Genomic DNA, 15,424 nt, shown 5'->3' with positions numbered 1-15,424 from the left:
TACTGCACAGTATAGAGTTAGAAAAGGGATGAAGTGTAATCTAGGATGACGTAGGAGCTGACAGATTAAAGCACAATCACATACACTGACAGCAATGTTGTAAAGTGAAATTCCTCCAAAAGACGTAAGACTCTGGGCAATGCAAGGGTGAATCAATGACTCCAGAAGACTAGTAATGAAGCAGGCCTCCATCCTCTTGGTACAGAGTATAAGTGCAGAATCATACTATCTTTAGCGATAACAGATGTGTGATTGCCCCCCTCCCTTATCATGTCAGTCTGTTAGAATGGGGGCAGATGACGTTTTCTTCAGGCAGAATTAAAAGGAAGGATATGAATACTTGGGGAGGGGGGGCAAGTGTAACAAGAAGATACCGATGACAACAACAACAAAAAAATGAGGTACAAATCACATTTAGAAACGTTCAGCAAAGAAGAGAATGAAGTTCAGAAAGCGGACATAGATAAAGAAGTTTATGTAAGCCACATAAAATTAATACATACTTTAAAACTACCTAAACTACATATAATAGAAATTCGTGTTTCATGTACAATTCTCTTTTCCCTCTTTTTTCTAACGTTGATAGACATAGTCATATTGGTTGATGTTTGTCAAGTTCTTAATTAAAGAGACCAAAAATAATTTCATCTTACTAAATTTCACTTAATAATTTTAGCATATGAGAACTTTTGGCATCCTGACTGTGATAACTGTTCACTGTTTTGGGAAAAAAAAACATTCCATCTATGCCTAAGTCACTGATATATGACTACGACTTCAGTCTGGTGTTTCATCTCCTTCTAAATCCATATGAACGTCTTACTTTCTAGCCACTTTCTTCACTCGTTTTGGAAAGGACTGCATGGGAAACTTGGTCAAATGACTGACTACAATCTAGATAAAGGATAACTCCAGCATTTCCCTACCTGAGCAGCCTAATGACCCTGAGAGAAGGGAGATGAAATGAACTGGGTGTGACTTTGGGAAAGCTAACACCTGCCGCTGACACTTCCTGCTTTTCTAGCAGTTTTCTAGCCACCCCCTAAATAACGTGCTCTGTAATTTCTCAGCAACAGAGGTCACCCTCCTTATTCTCCATGTGGAGACTTCGTTCTCTTCCCTTTTTAGAAGATCAGGACATTCACCCTCCTTTGGTCCTCTCCTGTGCTCCATGATTTTCCCACAATCCTAGTTTATGACCTCACCAGTGACATATGCTTTATTTTTCCCATCTTGAGAGATCAACAGTTCCTGGCATCCTGAAGTCGCCAAAGACAGTCAGGTACCTTTCTTAACTCAGGCATCATCTCGTTGAACAGCTATTTCAGTGTAAAATGGATTCTCCTTAGTAAAGAAAACAAAAGTGCAGTAGGAGGGGCTCCCTCTTTGCTCTGAGGTAGATCATCCAGCTGGAGCCCTAGTCCCAAACCCTATTTCATCTTCCTCGAATTCCACAATGAGATAAAATCTTTTAAGAAGTTTAAATTGAAGTTAAAATCTAAATTTAAGAATTTAAGTTGAAATTTAACAGTGAGAGCCTTTTCTTCTCTTCAGCCTCCCTCACGATCAAATAGATGCCAATTAAAAGAATTTAAAGGCATCTTCCAAACTGGTCAAAACAAGGACTATTGACCAAATGATGTAGGGTTGTGATGTTCTGTGTTGTCCAATTCTTCTTGACTCCATCAGGCATTTCACATGGCTTAAAACGGTGCTTGGCTACAGAGGAAGAAAGCAGTCTCAGTGAGAAGGCAAGCAGGTGAGGGAAGGCTGACCCAGTCGTCTCTATATCTGCCTATTGATCAACAAAGCCTCTCCCCTGGTGACAGAGCTCAGCTGGTCTTCTCTAGTGTAAGCTATGCTTTGTCTTGCCTTCTTTCATGCCATTGCCCTTGCCTTGGAAGCCCTTGTCTGCATTATCTGTAGAATAGAATCCAAAACTCCTCTGAGAATGGTCCAATTCAGTGTCCCTTTCTTTGAATTCCTTTAAAACCTAAGTATGCCTATCTTTCTCTATTATATGTGTCTTATATTCTAGAGTAGATTGTAAGAGTCTCCTAAGTTGTATCTCCTGTTCCAAATCCTGCATGCACACACAGTATGCATCAATAAAGGATGGATGAGTGGAAAACCCAAAAGTACTTGGAGATATCCCACTCTGGCCAGGGCTGCCCCACAAGGGGAGGCCTTCTGAAAGGGGTTGGGGCAGGCCTGTGCAACGTGTGACCTTCGGGCCCTGGGGCTGGAGGCAGCAGGCCCAAGGACTTTGCCTCCGCACAAAGGATGCTTTCCTCTACATTTGCCAGGGCCAAGCCTGAAATCCTCTGGTGGGTACCAGAGGCCCATGGACCACAGGTTGGGAAGGCCTGGGTTAGAGGTTCACTCTGTGTTGGGGATCTTTTCAAGAGTAGATTCGTTGAGGTGTGAGTTGGCAGACAGTCTCCATAGGTGATCCTGTTCAAGTCAGAACCTTTTGTCATCTTGGGAGATGAAGAAGCATGGCAAAGAGTCACAGGGAAGGAACAGAGTTTTAGGTTGGCAGATCCACTTGTTGGGTATGCGGCATAAGTGAAATGAAAGCATGTTCCAAACATACTCCCTTTACTCTAATAAATGATAAACAAAATGGTCCTGCCTCAACTGGTGGAGAGAGATGTGCAAACTGTGGAGCTTCTCCTTCCTCACAGTGATCTGGGAATTGAGCAGCTCTTCTAAAAGCGAGGCAGGGACAGGGCAGTCTGGAAGTTGAATGGCAGTCACAGGAGAGAATGTGGTCTCTCCCTGCAGTTATTTTTTCTGAAAAAAAAAAAACGGTGCTATTCATATTATTAGTGCCTACCTTTTCGAGACAGCGAGAGACTGCAGGGGAGAGGGAGTGAGACAGGGAAAATAATGGTACACCTGTGCAAACCCAAGCTTTCTAAATGTGCATAATGTTACCCAGTTATTGACAGGAGGGCCCCCAAACTCAGAAAGTACAATGCTGGTGTTTTGGTGTCCCCCAAGTTGTAGCTAATATTTTCTATTGCATTTTCATGTTTGTAAAGCACTACACATGTGGGAACGGATGGGGATTAATTTGTAAAACTCATGCCCATCAATATTCCCTCCCTTCGATATGAAGCAATAGATGGGAATTTTCCGTGAAGGACTTTTGGCAACATAAGCAACTGTAACTTATCCAATGAGTCATCAGGTTTCACCTTTATTTTATTGGTACATTAATTTCAGATGGATCAATTGCAGCAATTCTCCTCAAATTTATGAAAGTCCTCTAAAGACATAGCAGGAAGAGGCCATACAGAGTGAGTATTGGGCATGCCATGGCCAAACGCAGATGATGACTGGAACCTCTGGCCTCTCACCAGAGATATTCAGGAGCATCTTTCTGGGTTGGGTTACTCTCACAATAGTTCTTCTGAGCAGAATAAATTCCAGAACCTGCCACTTGTTGGGGCCCTAAAGATCTTTCCATCAAAAAGCTTCTTCTTCTTGGGACATTAACTAACTACAAACTGGCAGCTACAGAGGGAACATGATTCTGCTGTCCAAGGCTCTGCAACCTGACCACGTGAGCTGTCCTGGGGAGAGCCTTCTGCCGCACGAGGGAGCTCAGGTCAGGGGGCATTACCTTGCTCGTCTCACCTTGCTGCAGCTCAGCCGGAGCTCCAGCTTCACCTGGAACACTTCCCAGCAGTGTTTTTCCTCCTGTGTCCTAAGGATGGACACAAGAATATCAAGCAAAAATAACACATCTATGCTGATCTGCAACTCTTTTTGGCCATAAAACAATTTATGTCCAGTCTAGAAGTGATGGCACCTGTCATTGTATTCTGCATCTTTGTTAATATCATGTATACAAGACGTACAGTGATGTTCCAGAGCACTAGGGATTTATGAGCACACAGAGTCCAACAAACACTTAAGAACAGATGTCCAATTCCTACATGTTTTTGGTGAGCCTACCTGATGATGCTCATGTGGTGCTGTCTGCACAAGTCACAGACACCAGATCTGTTTCAAGCGTGATTTACTACACCCTTTCTAGTTACCCTCAAGTGTGCCACCAAAGCATTTTTATGCTGGCATAAATTGTGCATATCCCTGACATCAGCTAAAAGGTCGTTTTGGAAGTGGCCCTAGAAAGGGAGTCAAACTGAATCTGAGTTGTTGCTCCTGATCCTACCCATCCCCCCAGTGCTGCATAGAGATCAAGTCCAAGGGCAAACATGGTCATACCAGGAAAGTCTGCATTGATAATGACCCAGACATGAAAACACATTATGCCTATGTCTCTGGCTTCTGGACCTCAGGAGATCCTGAGATGTATTGATAATAATACCACGAATGACTCCATTTATTCAGCACCTACTATGTGCCAGGAACTGTGCTGAGTACTTCATAGTGATCATCTCATATGACTGTCACAACAACCTTGTTGGAACAGATGCTTTCAAAATCCCATCTTAAGAGCTGAGAAAGCTGAGGCAGATAGAGGGTGGAGGCTTAGCCGACCAAGTTCCTGAAGCCAGATTTGAACTCTGGTATTAGACCTCAGACAAGTTTCAGTGGGGCAAGACTCACAGCAGCCTGTGTGAGTCTGCCTGGCGCTTCTTAGTCAGCTGCTCCTTGGCCTGCAGGTCATTCTTAAGTTCATCCAATTCCAAGGTGGCAGCTTTGAAATGAAGGTTGACGTGAACAGTTTTGACCTTGGTTGCTGCCACCAGTGGAAAGGGAAGGCAAGAGTCAGGCCAAGAACCCTATTAAGTTGCATTTTCTGTGAAATGAACAGGCAAATAAGCAGACCTTTATACTTCTGGTGTAGACAAAGAGTCTTTCAATAGTACTCCTTGAAAGATGTTGAGAAAGACTTTGGCACTACCATCTCTGGGATATGCATTTCCAGATCTGACTATGGCCAAGACCACATACCCCTTGGTGAGGGCTGGTCTGAGATTCAGAAGCAGCAGGAGCAGCCAAATCCACCCACCTTCACCTGAACACACACATACTTGTTCCTTGAGGATTTGAATATTGGCCTTCTCAGTCTTCAGTGCTCTCAGGAACACCTGAGTCAGCTGGTTGATTTTATGGTTTTCCTGTATTTTTTCATTCAGAATCATCTTGATCTAGACAACAGAAAGGGCAGTGGGGTGGCACATTGTCCTGTCAAGTGCCTAGAAAACCACAGTCAGTGTAAAAACTAGAAATGGTTTTGGGTGACAGCACTGCCACAGCAGTAGACCTTAGAGTGGGGGCTGTATGCTCTTGTAGGCACTATCTCCAAGCAGGACCCTGGACACTGCAATGCGCCACTTAAAAGCAAGCCACGGTACTTTGAGTTTCTGTGAAGAGACTAAGATGCTTTCCCAGAGAAACTACATAAAAATGGACTACACAGCTTGCAGAATGTGCAGATTTTAGTGGTGTTTCTTCACCTTCTCAAGCAAGCATGGTCTCTAGTGGGCTCCCTGTGCAGTATGGGAGATGGGGGGCAGAGTCAAAATGGCAGAATAGAAAGAAGAAGCTGTGGATGCTCCCAAAATACCCCATAAAATACCTTTAAAAATGACTAAACAAATTCTAGAGAAGCAGAAACCAAAAAAACAACAACAGAGAGTTGCAGCCCAAGACAGCCCGGAAGGCCATCAAGAAAGGTTTATCACACTAGGTGCAGAGTGGCACACAGCCCAGTGTGGACGGCATGGTGTGGCAGAGACAAGATCTGGAATAGGCTTCAGGGAGTCACCAAATGCACCATTTTCCAGATTTCTTAATCCACAAATGCCAAAGATAGTTTCAAAGGTCAGTGAGAAAGCTCCTTCACCAAGGAGAAGGGAATGTGGAATGCTTTACAAAATGGAATAAACCTAATAGAAAAGGAGGTTCAAAAGCCCACTAAAGAAAATAGTTGTATAATTATTAGAATGGAGCAGATGGAAGTGATTGAAATAGCATACACTTGTATAAGAAAAGTAAAGGTATAAAGGTTGAATGGTAATTTTAAATTGTGTCCCCATCAAGTGTGTAGCAGAATTGACAAAAGACAGAGAATTTCTACATAAAGAGAGCAAGAAGTTCCTCTGTCGAAGATGACTGGGATGAGCATGCAGATCAGAAATCTGCCTCCGATTGTGTCTCCCCCAACTCCCAAACTGCTCTCTGAGATGAGACTTCTAAATGTGCAATTAATTTTTTTTCTTTTTCTTTTGAGTCTCTATATCTGTCCTTACCAAAGGGACTACTTCCTTTGATTTATGAACGCATTGATCAACTTCTTCTCTTTCCCTCTTTCTATAATTTTTCAGAACAATCTGTGCTTCCTTAAAGGGGAGATGGAAGAAGAGAAGAATATGTATGAGAAAGAGAGTGAGGAAGCATTCATCAGAATGGAAATAGATGGGGAAACAAGATTTGAATAAATAAAAGAGAATGGATTGGGAGGAATGAGTAGAATTTTTCTTTCCAAAAAATTATGTGATATATGAAATGAAACCAAAGGGATCCATAGAGGCCAGAGTTTTCTGACTTGCAAGAAAGGCAGGAAAATAAACTAATCGTGGAAGACACTATCAATGGTACTAGATTATTTTCTAGCAGAGGAAGAGGGAAATGTGAGCGATATTACAGAGAAATTTGTTTCCCTAAGTTCAGAACAGCAATCAGTAGAATAGGAGACATAAGGAAGGAGTTATGGTAACAGGCAAAGCAAGGGTCCAACTGGTTTGGAACTTGTTTTGACGTTAGAAGGCAGCTAAGTAGAATCAACGTGGAGGGAAGCTTGGAATTGTCATGAGTAAGAAGCTTACAAATGTTGACTTCTCCTCCTCTAGGAAAGCTAAAGGTTCATTTCCATGGTCATACCATATTTGTAGTAGGGGGGGAATATGGTATTGGAAATTGTACACCCTGTATTAGTGAATCAATAGAGTCATAGGGGAGGGTCTTTGGAGTTGGGTAAAGGCTTTTAAGGCTTACTTTTGTTTCTGGAGGCTGTTATCTTCACCCCTCCAAAGGGTGAATGAAGTATTTCTCATGTTCCTGCCTCAGAAGCAGGTGCTTGGCTGAGGTCAGAAGCTTTTCATTATCCCTGGGCCCAAATCTCAGCTACCCTTATTAGTCTAGCCCTCCGTTGTCTTACCTCCAGGGAACCTTCAGGCACTTCCCTTCCTTCATGCTAGCAAAATGCTTTTCTCTTGGTTTCTGCTGTCTTGACCCCAACTCATCCAAATTACTGGTAACTCCCTTCAAGACCCTCCATAAATCCATACTCCACTCACCTCAGACTACGTACCCATGCCTAGATCCCTACCACAGTCTTTTTGAATATAAGATCCAACTTGCCTTCATAAGAGTGCTCAGATTCCACCTGGGCCTTATCAGCAGGGCTCACCCTCTAACTGGTCCACGTGTAAGTCACAAATGCACAGATTCCTAAGGAGCCTACCCCAAATGGAAGAACTATAATCAATTTTGTCTTTGTCTGGCAAAGAAGGCTCGGTTCAATTTATCTGGGAGGGACAGGGGATTGCTATTTCAGGTTCTAAGCTCCCCTAAGCCTCAACACAATGACTTGCCCAAGGTCACATAACAAGGACGAGTCCAGTGCAGGATTTGAACCTGGCTATTGTTGCTTCTACAATGAAAAGTTTCTCCCAGCATTTACATGCTGCTTTAAGGTTTACACAGCATTTTCTGGAGCTCATCTCCTGCTTTCCTCCCCATCTTCCTGGCACTTAGACGCTGTGACTGTTTTTGAACACATTTTTCTGTAATATACTAGGAAATGGTGGCTGAGACACGGGCCCCTGCCAGGCTGGAAGCAGGAGACGGGCCCTCCCACCTGGGAGGATGCCTCGCTGCTTCTGGGCCAGCTGAAGAGAACCAGGTAGGCCTGGACTGAAGAGGGCCCAGGGACTAGGGTGAGGACCTCTGCTGTGACCCCCGAGGCAAGGAGACAGGAAAGGCTGGAGTGTCCTTGTGATTCTGAGCACTGAGCCATGGGCAAGCTGCTGTCCTAAGTTCGCTAGGCTGGGAAAGAGGGAAGGTAGGTCGCTAGGGCCTCCATGGTCTCACCTGGTCACATCTCATCCGTTTTTCCCATGTCCTAATCCTCCTAAGGCATGATGATGATCTCTATACACCCCACTTGAATCAAACTTGTTGACACCATCAGAGGAACCCAGGCAGGGTTCTGCAGCCACAATATCCTCATCAGGAACACCACCATCACCAGACAAAGGTGTTGGAGGAGGTTGGAAGGTCATCTTTGGAAATGGGGACTCGGGGATGATTCCCTGGCCAGACCTCTCTTAATCAGGATGCTTCTCTTTTCATTCCTTATTTATCCGGTACATAGCTAGCTTTGTATATGGTTACTTGCATGTAGTCTCCTCCGTTAGAATGTGAGCTCCTTTCAGGACAGGCAATGTCTTTGGCCTCTTTTTGTTTTCCCAGTCCGTCACCTATTGCATTCTGGGTTATCTCCAGTCATCCTGGTGAACACTTGGTCACTGGACTCAAAAGGCTCAGCAGGAGAAAGTGAAGTTGCTGAGGTTGTACAGCCTTCCTTCACTCAAAACAACGTCAACTGCAAGTTATGTCATCATTTCTCTGTTAACAAGGTCTTCTTCAAAAAGTAAGGACAAACACAGACCTGTGAGGAAACCTACATGCCTGAATGGGGATGCAGCTAGCTGAATCTCTCAGCTCATCTTCTAGCTTTTGTCGACTCCTACCTTCTCCTCTCCAAAGGAAGGTAAATTTCGATGGCCAGAGGGCCACCAGTTAAGGTGGGGTTAATGGGCCATATTTCTTACTTTGTTTTTTCTTTCTTTCCTTCTTTCTTCATTTCTCTCTCTCTCTCTCTCTCTCTCTCTCTCTCTCTCTCTCTCTCTCTCTCTCTCTCTCTCTCTCTCTCTCTCTTCCTTTCTTCCTGTCTGTCTCTCTTTCTGTCTGCTTTAATTCTCTTTCCTGGCTTCCTTCCCTCTTTCCTTCCCTCCCGACCTCCTTCCTTCCTTCCTTCCTTCCTCCCTCCCTCCCTCCCTTCCTTCCTTCCTTCCTCCCTTCCTTCCTTCCTTCCTTCCTTCCTTCCTTCCTTCCTTCCTTCCTTCCTTCCTTCCTTCCTTCCTTCCTTCCTTCCTTCCTCCCTTCCTTCCTTTTCTGTCTCTGTCTTTCCCTCTGCCTGTCTCTCTGTCTCTGTTTCTATCTCTCCATCTCTCTCTCTCTCTCTCTCTCTCTCTCTCTCTCTCTCTCTCTCTCTCTCTCTCTCTCTCTCTCTCTCTCTCTCTTTCTGTACCCAAACCTTAAACCAAGTACACTGATACATGCCACACCAATATGTGCCCCCCGAAATTCTACTTAATATTTTTTTGAATCTTCCTGGTTTAAGAGTAATTATGGGTAGTCACTGTTGCTGTTTCCTTCCAGTACAATTTGCTCACTTTTTTTTTTTCTGTTGCTCATTACAGTGGTCATTCCTTGATTATTTCTTAAAGAAAGCTATTCATTCAATGTGTATAACCTCTCTCCAAGAGAGTGCCTGAATAGGACTTACTAGAAAAAGACCAACATCTCCCATTGCATCGTGGCCCATCTCCAGTCGTCATGATTAATATCTGGTCACTGGATTCAGAAGGGTTAGGAGGAAAAAGTGAGGCTGGTAACCTTCCACAGCCCTCCTTCATTCAAAACAATGTCTAGTGCAAGTCATGTCATCATTTCTCTGATGTCCTTCAGAGGTCTCAGGGTCCAAGTCCTTCCCAAACAAAGGAAGAACACAACAGATAGAGTTACATTAGGAGCCCCGGTTTTGTGGAAGAAGGTGCAGCAAGACTGCCAAAGCTAGTTAAGGGGATTCTTTTTTAGGGAGCTTGATCTATGGCTGGCCAAGGTGGAAGAGGACCAACTCTTGGGAGCATTTTTAGAGCTAAGTAGATTAATGTTTGGTAGAATTCATTTGTCAATCCAAGTGATCCTGGGAGTTTCTCTTAGGGACCTCATGTAAAGCTTTTTCAATTTCTTTAGTAAGATGGGACTAAGTGTTTGATTTTTTCTCCTGTTGATCTGGACAAATTACATTTTTCTAAATATTCATGTCTTTCTCTAAAACTCTTTCGCATATTGGCATGTTATTAAGCATGATATCTCCTTTAAATTGCTTCAATTTTGCATTAATTAGTGATAAAGTTATCTTCACATTTTGTTATTTACATATTTGTCTTCAAATATATCCATCTCCCACTTAGAGACTTCCTTTAGAATAAAAGATTTTAGAATGTGTAACACAACTAGCCAATACATCAAAAAGTTTTGACATTAAATGCAATATTACATACTGATAGTCCCTCAGCATTCCAATGGTGCGAGGGAAATAAATTTTAATATCTCTTCTAAATGGATAAGGTCATTAAAATTTCATAGCATTCAGTTAAATTTGGATAGGTGTTCTTGACATTCCTATTGTTAAATTATTGTGCACTTTGTTGAAATGGTTCTTCATATGTCAATGACTATAGGATCCTGTGTCTTCCCATGTAAAGGAGGTTGATCAAAGAGATTATGAACGATGAGCTGGGGCATTTAGCCACATTCCTAGCCTAATTCCTCAGGCTTCTCAAAGAGGTTCAAGGCAAAGGCCTGGGTAGCTGGGTCCTTCAGTTAGCCTGAATAGAGAAGAAATGGAGCTTCCATCAGGCCAGTGGCTTACTCAAGTGCTTGGAAAGTGCATGTAATCTCTGTGGGTGCTTGCAGAAGTTCTGTGTTCTCTGGGAGGGTTCTGGACACTGTTTCTGGTGGCCCTTCTGTAGACACCAAGAAAAGGCTTGTGTCCCCTCCACCATCTGTTGAGATGGTGCTGGGAGCAGTGAAGGATAAGGCAGCTGAACCTGCCTCTGATTATGCCTGAGTATCCTATGCCCCTAGTGTGGCGTTTCAAGGCTCAGTAGATCCTTGGATGACTGTGGACTCTACTGGAGTCAAGGAGCATGGGAGGTTTATGGGAGAAACCAGGATCACTCCAGAGAATCTCTTAGGTGAAAGTGATGTTTTTATGGGAAAATCTCCTGGTCTTCTGAATGTCTCAGACCTGAGCCCACTTATGATCATGGCCACAATGAGATGTGTACTCCAAATGGGAGCGGAGTCTGCAGGGATGTCCATCATAACTGTCTTTCTTGCAGTCTCTGAAACAGAATCTCTTACTGTGGAGGTAATCATGGGGACGCTGGTAGACTGTTGATTTGCTGGTAACATCAGACTCACCAACCCATGAACTGTGCTCCTGGAGGAGAATACTACAAGCAGAGGAGTTGGTTAGTTATGTGGGCAGATTTGGTGCTATTGTCACAGGGATATCCATTTTCTGTCAGTGGGATAATACCCAATCTCCTGAGCTACTCTTTCCTTCCTCATGTACATCATGGACACTTCCTCCTGTAGAGCACTCTCATCAGCCCTGCTCAGGTCTTGAACCTATGCTCTGGCCATTTCCTCTCGAGCCTCCTTACTGTCCTGATGCCCACAGCAAAGACTACTCTGGCAGGATTAAAGCTTAGTCTCTAGAAACTCAGCCCTGGCCTACCAAGGTCTCCATAGGTGTGTTACTCTCCTCATATATTTTTTCATCGAATTGAAACTCATGCTTCATGTCACTCTCTCCTTTCCTGTACACAGGTACACTTTCATCCCCCAGATCCTCTCCAGATCTGGAAATGTGACCAAATCCTCTCTCTCATTCTTCTCTAATGTCATGTGTCCATGTACTCCATTGGTTCCCCAGGTATCATTCCTTCATGATGCATAACTCAGTTGCCACTCACTGGCTACCACTCCTATCTAGGCCTTGTCTCCCCCATTAGATGCAAATTCCTTGAAGGCTGGCTGCCTGAGGAGCTCAATTTCACACTGTTTCCCTATCTTTGCTGATATCAGCTGTGACCTTTGACAATGCAGAGATAAGGTTCCCAAAAAGGCCAGTGTCCACTGCTAGGACAGTTTGACCATCCAGGGTAGAAATGCTTTTAACTTTCAAGCCCTTGGGTAGTTTTCTGTGGTGCTGGAACGGTGACTTCAGCAAGCATTTTGAAAAGAAATGTAGCAGCACTGGTGCCTCTTTCAAGCAATTGCTCACTTGGCCCAGTGGATAGTGCTTGGTCAGCGTGTGTCCGCAGGACTGGTGCCGTGTGTTATGGGGTTTTCTGAAGGGCAAAACAAGGTGGGATGGGTTCTGCTGGGTTCTGTCCATGAGATGGCACCTTTGGAATCCTGGCCCTCCTCCAGCCCTGACATCAGAGGGGAATCTGATAGAGTAACTGTGTTAGTGACCTTGATTGCAGTACAAGACAATGGATATTTTGTGTCAATCTTCCATGGGGATTTGGTGATGATAAATGAACTTTAAATTCCAGAGATGATGGTCTGGGACACAGCAGCCACACTTGAACCTCATCTCATATGGACAGGAGTCCCTGCAGTCCCCCCTCCTACCCATTGCCAAGTACAGGAAGGGCTTATGTCTCTGGCAGTCAGAATCACCTCAGCACTTTTTGGAGTCTCTTCGGCAAATGTAGGAGGAGGTATGGCTGAGCTCAATTCAGCTGCTGTGTGGAGCCCTGGAGGAGTTGAGTTGATATTTTTTATTGTCCTGCATGTAATCATGCTCTCTGTTGTCCGAGGAAGCTCTGAGCTCCCTTCTGTCTGCTTGTGAAACAATATGAGCATCGGTTGCCACAAAAGTTGACCCAGCTGTGGTGACTGATGAACTTCCAGGATTAGTGTTTGAGAACAGTTGATCATCAGTAGAAGTGGTAGTCTATGGTTTAGTTGTGCTTTTCTCTGACACTGTACTTGGGATTTCAGGGCTGACAGCGACCACAGGACAGAAAGGGCCAATATCTGGCATTTTGATGATAAAGGTGAGACTTGTGGTATCAGGCCTTGGGGCAGTTGAGCTAATATTCACTATGAAGGGAATAACTTCAGTTGAGTTTAGAAGAGTTGAAGAATCGAGTGTCCTTGGCCAGGCAGGGGTGGTATCTGTCTTAGCGATGGTGAGATCACTGGCCTCAGCTTTAGTAGATGAGGGGGAAATTGTACTTTGTCCAGGGAAAACCATGCAACTGGTTCTGGTGGTAAGAAGCAGGGTTGAGTTCACTTAAGCTTCTGTGCTGTGCCCTGTAGGAGCCATAGAGATATCCCCAGTCATCTTCTCCAATCAGGCCTGGAGACTTTCAACTGCAATCACCAGTGGAAGTGAGCAAGCAGTGGTACTGAACCTCCTTGGTACTTCCCCCAGAAGAGCAAGTGAGGACGTAGGAGATTCAGGTAAAGGAGTGATCAGAGAAGCACCTCTCCTACTTTCTCCCACTGTAACCAGAAGCTCTTGATTGGGAGTGGTCTCCAGATAAAGAGAGACCATGTCTATGACACTGCTGCTGCTGATGACACTTGGGCATTCATTTCCAGGAATATTCAAGCTCATGGCCTTGGACTTGTAAGTATCCTCAGAGAAGGTGACTGGAGACAAAGGAGAGAAGGTCTGGGACAAAGTAGACATAATATCTACCAATCCTGGTGAGATCTGGGGCTTCAGCAGAGGTCAAGGTCCAGGGAAACTCTGTTTTTTATTCCAGGCAGAGCCGCAGTGAAGCGGGTGATGGAGATAGCAGGTCCTGGTGAAGTGAAAACCAAGGATGAGTCTGTTTCTCCTTCAAGACTGACCCTGCAAGTACTTGAAGTATGGGAAGGCGTCTGTAGCCAGCTGGCTCTGGACTAGCCCCTAGAAAAGGACTTGAGATGGAGTAAGCTGTCTTCTCAAACAGAAGAAACATTCCTGGGATGAGTGTGCCAGATTGTGACGCTGCTGAGGTTCATGGTCTGAGGATCTCCCACACTCATGTGCTGATAGAGGCCAAACTGTCATGTCAGTTTTCACTGTCACCTAGTTCTGAAGTCAGTCATTGGTGCAGCAGAGGGAGTGCCTCCCTCAGGGGGCGTGGACTCTCTGAGCTGTTCTGGAGACCATTCATCTGGGCTTCTCTGACCTTCAGTCATGACCAAGCTTCGTCATGTTTCCCACAGAACGTTAGGAGACATCCCTGTAGTGACTGAGTCCTGCACTTAGATAGCTCAAAGAAGAGGTGAAGGTTTTGTCAAGTCCTCCTTGGCTTGTAGAGTACACGTGCCCTCTGGTAGTGATTCCAGGTATATCGGGGAAAGTGCTGGACACAACTTGTACCTCAGTTGGCCCTTCTGTAGACTGCAAGGAAATGCTTGTTTCCCCTCCAGCAGACGTGGGAATTATTTTGGGAAGAGTAGAGGACAGGGGAGCTGAGCCTGGATCTCTTACTGGCTAGGCATCTTGCTTCTCCAGGGTGCTTTGTCTCAGAGGAAGGTCTAGGCTTGGCCTCATTTCTGTAGCCCTCGTGGTTGTAGGAGTTGAGAAGGGAGACAAAGTGGGGCTGAGACTGTAGTATGAAAAGAATCAACTGGAGTGGACCATGGAGCCAGGTTGGTGCTGGGACTCTCTCTGGAGACATGTCTGATACACGTAGGTCTGCAGGGAATGTAGAAGAAATAGTTCCCTTTGAGTTGATTTTAAGGGACCACAGAAAAGTGCCCTCAATAGCACGTAGACATGGAAGGGAATACAAGAAATATGCAAAATGCCCCAGCAGTACCTCATCCAAAGGCTGTTATTACAGCATGCTTCAGGACACAAAGGAATGTGGCAGATGAAGCTGCCAAGACTTTTAGTCTAGTTTCAACCCTCCACTCCCCATCAGTGTCCTGTTCTTACACTACAAAGATGAATTCCTACATTTTTTCAAAACTGGAAGACAAGTATCTAGGAAGCACAAGACAAACACAAGAAGCACTTTCTTACCCACAGACCTTGCAGTGGACTCGGGTGTCAGTGGGCCACTAGGCAGTACCGCCATGCCTCCTGATGCTGTATGATACGGAATATGTGTGGCAGGTAGTACACTAACTTCCCTAACTGTAGCAACAAATAAGTGCACATATCACAGTCATGGAGTACAAAGTACAATATATCATCTCCACATGTTCTGATTGTAAACTCCAAAATATGTGCTTTCTTCATCCTTCCCATAGCAGTGTTCCTCTATTGTTCCAATCTCTCGTGTATATTCAATCTCTGCTTTTCTACTGGCTGTTTCCCCACTAATCCATCTGCAAAATATGAATGCCCACAAAAAAGAAAAAAAAACACCTTCAGTTTGTCATTCTTTCCCTGATAGTATTCTTCCTTCGTTCTTAGTTCTTCCTTTTTCTCTTCCAGGTCCTTGAGATAGCTATTTACAAAAGGTGTTTCCATGTCCCTTCCTCTCACTCCCTTATTATCTCTACAATCTGGTTGTCAGTTTCATCAGTAAAATGAAATTGTCCTCCCTAATGTCCCTGT

The 15,424-nt window shown here is 44.5% G+C and overlaps 1 long non-coding RNA gene across 1 annotated transcript; it reads left to right on the top strand.

Annotated features, from left to right (window-relative positions):
- The first annotated feature begins 1,240 nt into the window (after nucleotides 1-1,240).
- On the top strand, nucleotides 1,241-6,537 carry LOC140512546 (uncharacterized). Its single transcript, XR_011969804.1, has 4 exons — nucleotides 1,241-1,282; nucleotides 1,690-1,851; nucleotides 3,232-3,305; nucleotides 6,309-6,537. It is a non-coding gene; the product is annotated as an uncharacterized lncRNA (long non-coding RNA).
- Nucleotides 6,538-15,424: the final 8,887 nt, after the last annotated feature.

The sequence above is a fragment of the Notamacropus eugenii genome, chromosome 6, assembly GCF_028372415.1.
Source record: "Notamacropus eugenii isolate mMacEug1 chromosome 6, mMacEug1.pri_v2, whole genome shotgun sequence".
NCBI lineage: Eukaryota > Metazoa > Chordata > Mammalia > Diprotodontia > Macropodidae > Notamacropus > Notamacropus eugenii.
Note: the sequence above shows the minus strand (reverse complement) of the source record. Positions and strands in the feature narration are given on the sequence as shown.